The 13,255-nt window shown below is 42.6% G+C and overlaps 1 long non-coding RNA gene across 4 annotated transcripts in view; it reads right to left on the bottom strand.

Annotated features, from left to right (window-relative positions):
* Positions 1-13,255, bottom strand: part of LOC129700959 (uncharacterized) — a 50,976-nt gene that overhangs the window by 20,228 nt on the left and 17,493 nt on the right. Inside the window, exons 3-4 of one of the 4 annotated variants that reach the window (XR_008724125.1) lie at positions 7,717-9,904; positions 5,550-6,181 (exon numbers count right to left, since the gene is read on the bottom strand). This is a non-coding gene — a long non-coding RNA (uncharacterized LOC129700959). Of the gene's footprint in view, positions 1-5,549; positions 6,182-6,210; positions 9,905-13,255 lie in introns of those variants that run through there. The other 3 variants (XR_008724127.1, XR_008724128.1, XR_008724126.1) reach the window with 3 other exon arrangements.

Below are 13,255 nucleotides of genomic sequence, written 5' to 3'. Positions count from 1 at the left end.
AGTATCTTGTTATGACCTAGCTATTTTGAAAGGCACCTGAGAACACTCAACCATAAGAAGCAGGGGCAGCTCTTCTGCCTCTCGTGCTTGTTCTACCATTCAAGAAGATCACAGCTACCATTTTGCCACTTTCTCCAATAACTGTAAATTCTCCGAATATCAAAAATAAAAAAAATATATGTTTGCCTCTAATGTATTCCATGCCTGAGCCTCCATGGCCTTCTTGAGTAGAGAATTCCAAATGCTTGCATTAAGACATTTCCTTACCCCTGTCCTGAATGAATGACAAATTCCTTATTTCAAAATTGCGTAATCTGGTACGCACCTCACAGCAGAGAAAGATCAACACCATTTACTCTGTCAAATCTCTTAAGAATTTTGTACATTTCAATGAGATTACCTCTTACTTCTTACATCAAGTATAGACCCCCTCTGCTTAATTTCTCTTCTTACAACATCCTAAGAATTAAATAGATAATGTTTCACTGAACTGTCTCCATTGCAAGTAATGAGGCCAGAGCTGTACAACATAGCACCAAGTACAGGTATAGTGCAGCACAGCATCAGGCCATTAGACCCACAATATCTGTGCCAAACATATGCCAAATTAAAATAATCTCTTCTGCTTGTATGTGATCCATATGTGTCCATTCCCTGCATATTCATGTGCCTACTTAAAAGTCCCACTCTGACTTAAAGATATGTCCCGAGTATTTGACATGTCCAGGCTGTCTATGCCTCTCATCATTTTATAAACTTTTACCTGGCCTTTTTCTGATCCTCTGTAAAAAACAATCCAAGATAAATGAACACTAAAAGCTGGAGTAACTCAGCGGGTCAGACAGCATCTCTGGAGAAAAGGAATAGGTGCTATTTTTACCTTTCTTTCCCAATTCCTTTTCTCCAGAGGTGCTGTCAGACAGGCTGAGTTAATTCAGTTTTTTGTGTCTATCTTCGGTTTAAACCAGCATCTGTAATTCCTTTCTACACAAGATAGTTGAACCTTCACTTACTGTACAGCTAATACCTTCTAATCCAGGCAACATCCTGGTGAACCTCTTCCGTGTTCTCTCCAAATGCTCCAATCCTTCCGGAAATTGGGTGACTAGAACATGACACAACACTTGAAATATGGCCTAACCAAAGTTTTATAAAGCTGTAATATGACTTTCTCATTGTTATACTCAATTCCCCGACCAATAAAAGCAAGCATACTATACACCTTTTTTACCACTCTACCTATTTGTATTGCTATTTCAGGGAGCTGTGAGCTTGGACCCCATACACAATATTCCATGTGTAGCATCGCCAGGCTTCTGTATGATGGGAGCAAGATTATAAAACTTTTCACAGTACCTTGGTATGTGTGACAATAAACTAAACTCAAATTCATGATGCCTCTACCTTTGTTCCAAATCCTCTATAGAGGCCAATTTACTGTATGCTTTTTTAATTAGTTGATGAACATGCACATTGCCTTATTGCATTCTTTATATTTAATGCTACATACATATATAATGATTCCAGCATTTTCCCAACCACTAGTATCAGGTTCATTGTTTTATAGTTCCTTGTTTTCTCTGCTTTCTTTCTTCAACTGTGGGGTTACATCTGTGATATTTCAATCTGCGGCAACTGTTCCAAACCCATGAAATTTTGGAAGATCCACATCTACCTACATTAGTGCCTTAGGTCACCAAGTCCAGGGAATTTATAGCATTTAGTAACATTAATTTGTCTGATACTAGTTTTTTTATTTTCAGGACTGAAATTCATTTCAGAAATTCATTCAAACTCAGGATTTCATTTACTCCGCCCATGTAAGCCACATGACAGCTCTTGACTTTCTTTAATTCTTGCCACAAATTATCTGTCCAGTTACATAGCCAACAAGCTAAACTCCAGGTAAAGGGATAAATGGGATGACATCTGAGGTAAAAGGTAGACCATGAAATTATAGATTGATGGAATAGCTGATAAACAATTTAATAAAGTCTAATCTAATCTAACCTAATCTAATCTAATCTAGCTATGAGGGGTTGAGTGGCCTTCTCCTGTTCCTATATCTTATGTTCACAGAGTTTTGGGAGAAACAAGTTTTGAACCCGTACTTGTTTGTTCTGCACATGTATTGTACGAAGTGGGGAATTTTCTGGCTGGCAGAACCATGTTACATTAATGTGCCTGGGGCTGCAGTTCCTAATAATGCCCGTGTGTGCTTGAATGTAATATACTTGAATGTAATATACTGATGAACCGTGTCAAGGATTTCACAAATAGCATGACACCTGGCAAATATGGGTACATGGGATATTCTTCTTTTGATGTTCATTATTTCCTAAAGGAACTTTCCACATCTAAACTGACAAATGTTCACTATAAGTTGTATCACATGTCTTTCGAATTATTTTCAGCCATATGAATTATGTGCAACATAAAGCGACTGTTTACAAATTCTATTTCTCTTGCCGTGTTGCAGTTGGATAGAGCAATTTATAATCCCATTAATCAGTTGAATATGATCTTAGCCTTATCTACAGTAGGCCCTGGAATGTCAGGTTTCAGGTCTGAATTATTCCCTTCCCTTCCCAGCTGACAATTCTGTCTCACCGTGGATTCACAAATGATAGCAGCCCTACATACATAACTTAGCATGTTCACACATGAAGGAACTACAGATGCTGGTTTAAACTGGAGATAGACACAAAAAGCGAGATTAGCTCAGTGGGTCTGACAGCATCTCTGGAGAAAAGGAATAGGTGACGTTTCGGGTATAGAAAGGTGACAACCTGAAACGTTACCTATTCCTTTTCTCCAGAGATGCTGTCTGACCCGCGAAATTACTGCAGCTTTTTGTGTTTATCAACAATCGAGTATGCTATTTTCAGTGGAGGCCATCATATCAAGCATTCTCGGCTCCTTACCTACAACTCAATGTTGGATCATTTCCAACAGAGCTGATGGAATAGCAAATACACATGGGAGCATGGAATGATTTCTCCCCTGCTTAACACAGGGCAATGAAGCCAAATATACTCCCCTTATTATCACCTTGGCTGAGATCAGCCAGGTGATCTATATACCCCAGTTCCATTCTAAACAGAGACGGTATCTGGGCCATTAATCATTTAACCATTTAAATAACCAGAGGTTATGCTGTCTCCTGGGCAAAATGTCAGAATATCTCTGTAACCCAATAGAGTTGTCACTTCCATCTTGCTGAATCAGACAATTTATAAATACATTTCACATTTGTGGGAGCTCAGTGGTTGCTGACCTCAGATCAATCAACTTGTTTCCTTCTCTGTTTCTCTGACAGCCAGACATTTGAATTCCCTTTATCTACTTTAACAGAATTATTTATATTTATTCAAGAATGTACATATAATGCTAAAAACAATCATTCTAACCAAACCACCACGATTCTCTCTTCAGTTTAAAAAAGTCTTCCAAGCATCAAGTGTTTGTTATTTAGAAATAAATATGTTCAAAGTATATGTGAGGTAAAACTGCTTTCATGAGTGACCGAAGGTGGCTTTTCCTTATAGATATTTAGTACCAAGTGAAAGATTACAAACGTCTGCAGAATTATAAAACAAAGAACACTTAACCATGTTTGTATTAATTGCGAGTATGGATGATTTTTCAACTTACTGTAGTAATGTCTTGCAAAAGGATCTGCTTTTAATAAGTGCGGAACGTTATAGACTTAGCTGTGATTAGTGAAACATCCTGTATTGTGATCATATTCTTTTTGTTACTGATGAACTTCAAAGTTTATAGAAACATCTTGTGATCAGTTATATTTGCCTCCAAAGCTTTGAAACTCCAACAAATGTTATCCTCCATGTGGGTGAGCGTATGCAGCCTTGGGCACTTTTTTTAAACGGACATCCTTTGCCTTCCAGAAGATCTGATACTTTGATTTCTACCACATGTGTGGTATGATAAACTGTGGGAGGGATTTTTGTTATACTGCACAGATGCATGATAACATCCATGTGGTAACATAATGACAGCATGCTTTTTTCACTTCTTTTCACCCCTTCCCATGAACTTCACCGCTGGCTATAATTTTACTTGAATAAATGTGTGTTTGGCTGTGAATATGAACTAAGTTACAGCAAACAATGAAGCTGTGCCATAAAGCAGCGATCTCTCAGGAAGATGTCTCAAGCAGTACAAGTCTGCAAATGGTGTACAGTAGAAACCATTGTTTTGGGGATTTGTACATTGTGGGAAGAACTGGTCTATTTTTTGTGAAACTGAATATAATCAGTTTATTGTACTGGATTGAAATTATTGCAGTATTTCAATCGCTAATGTATTTGCACAATGAGGTCTGACTTTTCCTGAGCACTGGCAGGAAAACATAATATTTATTAATACAAAACAAAAGGAGGCCATTTGACTCATCAATGCCTGAACCAGACACTTCAATGATTTATCAAATTAGTGTCATCTCTTTTGTTCACCAATGGAATTGCATATACATTTCTAATTATAATTATTAATTCCCTTATGAAGTTACTTTGAATTTGTACCCACCAACCAATAGGAAATAGAAATCCACGCACTTGTGGTGAAAACCTTTATCCTCATTCTGCATTCTGTTCTTTGGTCAATTGTTTTGACCATTAGAACAGTTTATGATTTAGAAGAATCAATCAAGTCTTCTTTGCTTAAAGGTGATCAATCCCATCTTCTCCAGTCTATGCCAAGTAACTGTGTTCTCTTATCCAAGGACCACACTTGTAAATCCTTACTTTGCCATCTCCCACTCTTGGAATGTGTTGCCCAAAATCAGACATATATTTTCCTGCAGTAGGACACATATCATGTGGATTCATAGGGAAATCCATATGTTGATAGAATGGAGCGACTGGGCTTGTGTACACTGGAATTTAGAAGGATGAGAGGGGATCTTATTGGAAAATGTAAAATTATTAAGGGATTGGACACGCAAGAGGCAGGAAACATGTTCCCGATATTGGTGGAAGTCCAGAACCAGGGGTTACAGTTTAAGAATAAGGGGTAGGTGATTTAGAACAGAGATGAGGAAAAACATTTTTACCCAGAGAGTTGTGAATCTGTGGAATTCACCGCTTCAGAAGACAGTGGAGGCAAATTCTCCGGATGCTTTCAAGAGAGAGTTAGATAGAATTCTGAAAGATAGTGGAGTCAAGGGATATGGGGAGAAATGAACGGGGTACTGATTGCTGATGATCAGCTCTGATCACAATAAATGGCAGTGCAGGCTCAAAGGGCCGAATGGCCTACTCTTGCACCTATTGTTTATTGTCTAAAAGTGAAGAACGTAGCTTTTTCCATTGCAATTGTCAAGATTCCCAAATTAACCCAAACATTCCAAACTTGGTAATCACATTTTTCCTGACGGTAGACAAAAAAATGCTGGAGAAAGTCAGCGGGTGAGGCAGCATCTAGAGAGAGAACTAATGGCGCTGTTTTAGATCGAGACCCTTCTTCAGACCTGAAGAAGGGTCTGTTGATTTAGAGTACTTGTAATAATAAAAACCTCACATCATGTCAGGTTATACACTGTTTATTTAGAATAAACAACTACAAGTCTCACTTGAGAGATCACTTTAGACTGCAGAGTGCAGTAGACCATGACGCTAATAAGCTAGTGGGCGTAACTACAAAAGCATGACATAGCATGAGCCACCAACCTACATCCACCCTCTTAAAGAATCAATAGCACTGTACACCCATAACTAAGCAAAGCAAATATCACAACCGAGGACAGACATATGTAAAGTCAAACATAGTCCAGATACTTCACGACCAGCTTGCTAACACGACCGGCACGTGTACAATAGATGCCATCTCCATTCCTCTTCTCCGGGGACAAAGTTGGTGATTTCACCACCGTGGGGGAGTGGACCAACGCCTCTGAGGTCGAAGCAGGAGACTGTGGCGCAGGCGAAGATGGAACAGACAGAGGAACTGTCACGGGCATGGATTGTTGTGCTGGCAAGAGATCCGAAACGTCGCCTATTCCTTCTCTTCATAGATACTGCCTCACCCGTTCAGTTTCTCCAGCATTTTTTGTCAACCTTCCAGCATCTGCAGTTCTTTCGTAAACATTTTTTCTGACAATGCACTGACATTGGATTCAAGTGCTGCTGAGGAATGGCAATTCTCCAGGATTTAACTGTAGCTTATGGTTTGAAAACATATTCTATTTTAGTTTAGTTGTTAGATTTATTTTTTTTATGGTTTTTACATATATTTCTATATGACAGATATATTGAATGACATTGAAAGTTCTGGACATGTATAACAGCCAGCTATAGGTTGAGATGTAGTTTACCACACTTTATTTTGCAGTTTTATGAGTTGCCTTGAACCAGGTCAGCCTTGCAATGATATGGTATGGCTGATATGGTAGCTTGTCGTGGGAGAAAATTTGAGGCTATTGTTTTATTTATGTCCTCATAAGTTAATATGTTCAAAAGCCCCCCCACCACTTCAAAGAACGTGCAGAGAGATCACGTTTGTGGAGAATTGATGGAAGCCCATGGCATGGAGGAGACAAAGCGAAGGGGAGGGAATGTTGAGAACATGAGTGGATACTATTATCAGCTGCTCTGACCTTCTGCAAGGTGGCTGAAATTACAACTGGAATACATCCCAAGAGAGAGCTGCAGTGAAGAGGACATTCTTGTCTTAATGTGGACCTACCTAAAGGCCACCATCATATATCACCAAATTCCATGCCCTGGAACCTGCTGAGGCTGATCTTTTTCACTTGCTTGGGTGTTGTTTTCATGTGAAAATCTACATTGGTGGCTCATATTGTCCACACTGCAAGGAAAATTGGGGTAAGATAGAACAGAGAACATGGTGACACAGGAACAGGCCCATCAGCCCATAATATCTGTGCCGATGGTGATGTGATGCCAAGATAAACTGATCTTAACTGCTTGCACATGTCCCATATCCCTCCATTCCCTGCATATCCATGTGTCTAGTTGAAAGCCTCCTAAACTACTATTGTATCTTCCTCCATCACCACCCTCAGCAGGTGTTCTGCCAGCCACTGTATAAAAATGGATCTTACACATCTCTTGTAAACTTTACAGCTCCTTACTGTAAAACTTTCCTCGCTAGCCTTTTACATTTACACCCTGGGAAAAAGGTTCTGAGAGTCTACCCTATCTATGCACCTTATATTTTTGTAGACCTATCAAGTCTCCTCCTCAACCTCTGGTGTTCAAGAGAAAACAATCTGTTTGTCTAAACACTCCTTGTGGCTAATACCCACTAATCCAGGCAGTATTCGGTTCAGCCTCTTCTGCACCCTGTCCAAAGTTTCCACATCCTTCCCGTAATGGGCCCATCAGAACTGCTCATAATTCTCCAAATGTGGCCTTAGCAAAGTCTTATAGAGATGCATCATGACTGCCTGACTCTTATACTACATGCTCTGACCAATAAAGGCGAGCATGCCATGTACCACTGATGCAGCACTCAGACCTGTGTTAGATGCCATTGGATGCCTCTGTGCATATTCATATGCTTCATTGAATTAGCACCTGAAACACTTAGTTTAGTTTAGAGATACTGCGCAGGGAACAGGCCCTTTAGCCCACTGGGTCTGCGGTGACCAGCGATCCCCGCATATTAACAGTATCCTACACATACTAGGGAATATATTTACATTTACCAAGCCAATTTACCTACATAACTGACCTGTACGTCTTTGGAGTGTAGGAGAAAACCAAAGACTTCGGAGAAAACCCACGCAGGTTACGGGGAGAACATACAAACTCCGTACAGACAGCTCCCGTAGTCAGGATCAAACCCGGTTACCTGGCACTGCAAGCGCTGTAAGGCAGCAACTCTTCCGCTGTGTCACCGTGTCACCCTCCTATTTCAAAACAAAAATTATGGACTTCGAGAAGTTCCCAAACCCACGTTGAAGAAATTATATTGTGCCATGTACCTATGAGAGAATTTTAGACACCTAGTTTTGTACAAGACCGTGTTACATTTTCTTTTCCTCATTCTGCCATCTTCAAAGAGCTCTCAATTTTGTTTCAATGCTTCATGACAAAATCATTTTAATGCAAATGACCAGTTAACAATGTCCATAAATCTATCATTTTTCTATAGCCATGGATAGTGCCTTCCAACAGCTACCAAGCCTTTTGCTTTTGCTCTTGATCTTGGTCTGGAGCTGGGATACAGGAATAAGATATAGAATTATCCAGGCAGTCCACAGTATAGTTGAATCACCATGAAGAAGCTGCCCTTATCATTGAAAACAGTCCACATGTTTGAGAATAGATATCGTTGTATTTCATTAAGTTGACTGATTCTTAGTTAGGACTTGTGCATTACTTAGTCATAGTCACAGGGCAATACAGCATGGAAACGGGCCCTTCAGCCCAACTTTTCCACTACGGCCAACATGTCCCAGCTCCACTAGTCCCACCTGCCCGCGTTTCGTCTATATCCCTCCAAACTTGTCTGATCCATGTAACTGTCTAACTGTTTCTTAAATGTTGGGATAGTCCCTGCCTCGACTACCTCCTCTGGCAACTTGTTCCATACATCCATCACCCTTTGTGTAAAAATGTTACCCCTCATATCCAAGAAATAGAGTTCCAGCCTACTCAACCTTTCCCTATAGCTCAGACCCTCTAGTCCTGGCAACATTCTAGTAAATCTTCTCTACCCTTTCCAGCTTGACAACATCTTTCCTATAACATGGTGCCCAGAACTGAACACAATACTTGGCTACAATTAAGAACACACTGGGGATTCCACTGATTTAATTAAATCTGATGTCCTTCTGTGGAGGAGGACTGCAAAACTGTAAAACTTGAGCAGCCCGGGCAATGTGGCTCTTTAACATGCTTTAAAGTGAAAGGAGAATGGACCAAATGAATTAATCTGGCAAAAGTACATTTGGTTCCCATGAGCTTTTGCTGTCAAAGTTGAGAATTGTGGTTGGTTTCTCTAACATTTTCCGAACTATTTGCATTTTGCAATGTCCTGAAGAAATGGAAGGAACAATATATTCGCGTCCTTTTTTCATTGTCTTTGGAGCGCAGCCAATGATTGCCATTCAGTGATGAAGCTTTGGAGGTTCTCAGCTGCCACAGCTGGAAACATAACTGAGCTCCAGGGAAAGTCTCAGAAACTGCACCAGGTCTACACATCTTTCTGGATGAATTTTGGTGGGCTAACGAACTTTCCACCAGTATTGCCTCTGGAACTGTCTGCCACTTCTCTTCCTGTATCAGATAAATCTTCTTAAGTGCAAGCCCTTGGTCAGTTGGTGGCATTCATAATGCAGAGCTAGAAAACTATGAGGTCACGTTCATTACTAGAGACTTGTGTTCAAAATCTTAGCGGGGGCTCCAGTACAGATCTTAGGTGATTTAGGGAATAACTTTCAAATCCAACATTAAATCAAAAGCTCATATGCTGACTCAGGTGAACAAAATATTCCATTGCACTACTCAAAGAAGAGTGTGACTTTGTTCCCAGTACTCTGGCCAAAATGCATCCATACATTTGAGATAAATATCCCTCCCATGATCAGTGGTTCACAAAATGTTATTTAAAAATGCTTGTGAAAATTTGAACCATATCTAAAATACTTAAAGATCCTAAGAACACTAAGAAGAATAAACATTTATCTTAACTCAGCAGAGTTAATTTAGAAATAAATACTTTTGGAGCAGCACAGTAGTGCAGCTGGTGGAGCTGCTGCTTCTCAACGCCAGTGACCCAGGTTCCATCCTCACCACAAATGTTCTCTGTGTGAAGTTAGCACATTCTGCATGGGTATCCTCCGGGTTCTCTGCTTTGCTTCCACATCGTAAAGACGCGTGGGTTGTGCATGTGAATTGGCCTCTGTAAAATTGTCCTGCAGTGGATAAGAAAGTGAGATAACATAAAATAGCATGAGCATGTGGTCTGCATGGACTTGGTGGGCTGAAGAAGGGCCTGTTAACATTCTGTATCTCTAAACAAAACTAAACTGAATTATCTGTTACTTACTTTCATCCCTCTTCGACAATACTTCCCATTCAGGTGAGTGGAGATGCTTACATAGAAACAGAAAATAGGTGCAGGTGTAGGCCATTCGGCCCTTCGAGCCTGCACTGCCATTCAATATGATCATCCAACTCCGTATCCCATACCTGCCCTCTCCATACTCCCTGATCCCTTTAGCCACAAGGGCCACACCTAACTTAAATATAGCCAATGAACTGGCCTCAACTACCTTCTGTGGTAGAGAATTCCAGAGGTTCACCACTCTCTGTGTAAAAAATGATTTTCTCATCTCGGCCTTAAAAGACTTCTTTCTTATCCTTAAACTGTGACCCCTTGTTCTGGACTTACCCAACATCGGGAATAATCTTCCTGCATTTAGCCTGTCCAACCCCTTAAGAATTTTGTAAGTTTCTATAAGATCTCCCCTCAATCTTCTAAATTCTAGCGACTACAAGCCGAGTCTATCCAGTCTTTCTTCATATGAAAGTCCTGCCATCCCAGGAATCAGTCTGGTGAACCTTCTCTGTACTCCCTCTATGGCAAGAATGTCTTACAACACGATGTTGAAATTGCATATAGTAGTTAGAGTAATTTTCCACCCAGGATGTAGAGTAGAGAAGCAGTGGGGAATGCCAATTTTCTAGGAGCAGAGGAAGCATTTCTGATTGCTAATTGTGAGGCACAGCAGTCAATAAAAGGTGTAGAAGAATGGCCTTTTTGGAAGTGGCCGTGTTTGAGGAATAAATGCTGAGGCTTAGGCTTGTGAGGCTTTTTGTGAGGAGGTTGAGCAGAAATATAGGGAAGAACTGGTAAAGGTTTTCCAGTTCACGTTTCAAACATTGGTCAGAATGGCAGTTAGGACAGTAGTATGCTTCTCCTGCAGGACTTGGAGATCATGATAAAATTCAGTCTCCCTGGTGCCTACACTCATGGGAAGTGTGCCCATGTTGACAGACCATGTCAAGGAACTGAAGCTAGAGTTGGATGCACTCAGTGTCATTCAAGCTGCTGAGAGCATCTTAGACAGTAGTGAGGGGATCACACCTACAGTGCAAGCAGCGCTGGTGACCAGGAAAGTGATGACCAGGGACGTTAATGGGAGTGGGAGTGGGAATATAGTGCTGGGTTTCTCTGAGGCCATCCCCTCAGTAACAGGTATACCTAATAGGCCATTCTCACGTTACGAGCTGACACAAGAGGTAACCCGAGTTAAACCTCGTGGTAATAACGTACGATTAACGTATGGCATTCGTGGACGCAACGTAGTGCATCGTGGCGCTAACGGCAGGTTCTCGTGTAACTTGTCTACTCTTGCAAAAAATCAAACATGTTTGAAATTTTCCACGAGTCAATTTTACTCTTGTGGTTAATAATTGAAATATTTTAACTCGATTTAAGAACGTAGTGGCCCGTGCGTTTACCTTAGTGTATCGTGAGTCTACCGTGGGAACTCTTTAACTCAGCAGGCAGGCAGCAGCAGATTGTCGCTCCCTTCAGTTTCCCAGCGACAGTCACCTGCCACGCGAGAGAGATCATGCACTGTTGTAGGTCTCCTTTGCACGTCGGTGTTTCTGTCTTTCTCCACTCATTGTTGGCCCCATCTGTCACCACCCCCACCTACATCCCTCTGCTTCCCGGCCATGTGTGTGACCCCTTCCCTCCCCTCTCCAGCTCCCCGCCCATTGCACCGGCGCGGGGCCTTTGCACTGTCTTCACGTCGGCAATGCCAGCAGGTCCGTGCCAGTCACCGGAGATGTCAGGACCAATGGGACATTGACCCCCAGGCCCACCAGGCCCACTGCAAGCACGGAGAACCCAGAGACCCACAGCCAACAGCAACTCCAGCCCAGCCCCGCTCCAATCCAGAGGTACCCGGGTTGCGGATGAGGGGGCGCAGCTCGGGCTGTGGGCGAACTGCCACTTGTCGCCGTAGCAGCCCATCGGGGAGCGGGTTCCTGTTGGTCCTGATGCCTCCGGCCACTCCCCTGTACAGGAGCTGAGACTGGGAACTGTACCGCCCTTGCAGGTGAGCAGGAGAGTGTGGTTGGTTGCAGAGGGAGGGGGCAAGGGCGGTACAGTTCCCAGTCTCAGCTCCTGTCCAGGGGGGTGGCCGGAGACGTCAGGACCAACGGGGCACCAACCCCCAGGCCCACTGCAAGCAAGGAGATCCCAGAGACCCACAGCCAGCAGCAACTCCAGCCCAGCCCTGCTCCAACTCCAGAGGAACACGCTCTAGGGGCAGAAGCTGATGGTGTGCATGGTACGTCTTGTTCTTGGGGTGGCGGATGAGGGGGCGCAGCTCGGGCTGTGGGCGAACTGCCACTTGTCACCGTAGCGGCCCATCGGGGAGCGGATTCCTCTGGAGAGGGGGAGGGGGGTATTGTGCTGTATGATCGCCCCCTGCTATCCCAGGGACAGGGAGACACAGCGGCTATTGAGACTGGTGGGCAATCACTTCCAAAGTTCTGCCCACACAGTCAGTACACCTCTCCTACACTTGTCTCCTGCACAAAGATCACCCCGCAGAGAATGATCCCAGCCTAGCCCAAGAGCCATGTCACCCCAGACAGATTAATGACGCCCCCCCCCCCCCCCCCGCCCCCCCCCCAACCTCTCTCCATCTCAACTCACGCCTGGGCACCAAAGCAACTCAGGAGGCGAACCTTGAGCTCCGTCTCACAACAATCTGATGTGCACATCCGTCCACATTCAAAGATTTAATCTCCCGTCTCCCCGCAGTGTGTAGAAATGGCAGTAAATTCAATTAAAACATATCAAACCTGTGTGTTTCAAACAAATCATAAGTATAACTGCTCTGGCACTGGATGGTGCGCATTTTCCCTTTGTAGGTCACATCAATAGATGCGGCCGCTCTGAATTATATCTTTAAAACAAAGCCACAGGATGGAGAGGTCTTCTTTAACAATGTTGCTTATTAAAACATAACACTGCTGCTTATTAAAACAAAACTTCAATCAGGATTGGCTCAAGAGTAACTCGGGAGACGAACTGGGAACATCGCAGAAATGACAAGTAAACGGGAAACTGCCGTCTACCCATGGGAACTCGGTTAACCTCTTGATCTTTCACTTGTTATATCGTGATCAACCACGACCTCTTCACTCGGGTTACCTCTTGCGTCAGCTCGTAACGTGAGAATGGCCTTTAAGACTTTATTCTGTGGAGCATAGGTTGAGAGGTTGCTAAAATCATGAGCAAC

This window comes from Leucoraja erinacea, chromosome 10, assembly GCF_028641065.1.
Source record: "Leucoraja erinacea ecotype New England chromosome 10, Leri_hhj_1, whole genome shotgun sequence".
Classification (NCBI taxonomy): Eukaryota; Metazoa; Chordata; class Chondrichthyes; order Rajiformes; family Rajidae; genus Leucoraja; species Leucoraja erinaceus.
Note: the sequence above shows the minus strand (reverse complement) of the source record. Positions and strands in the feature narration are given on the sequence as shown.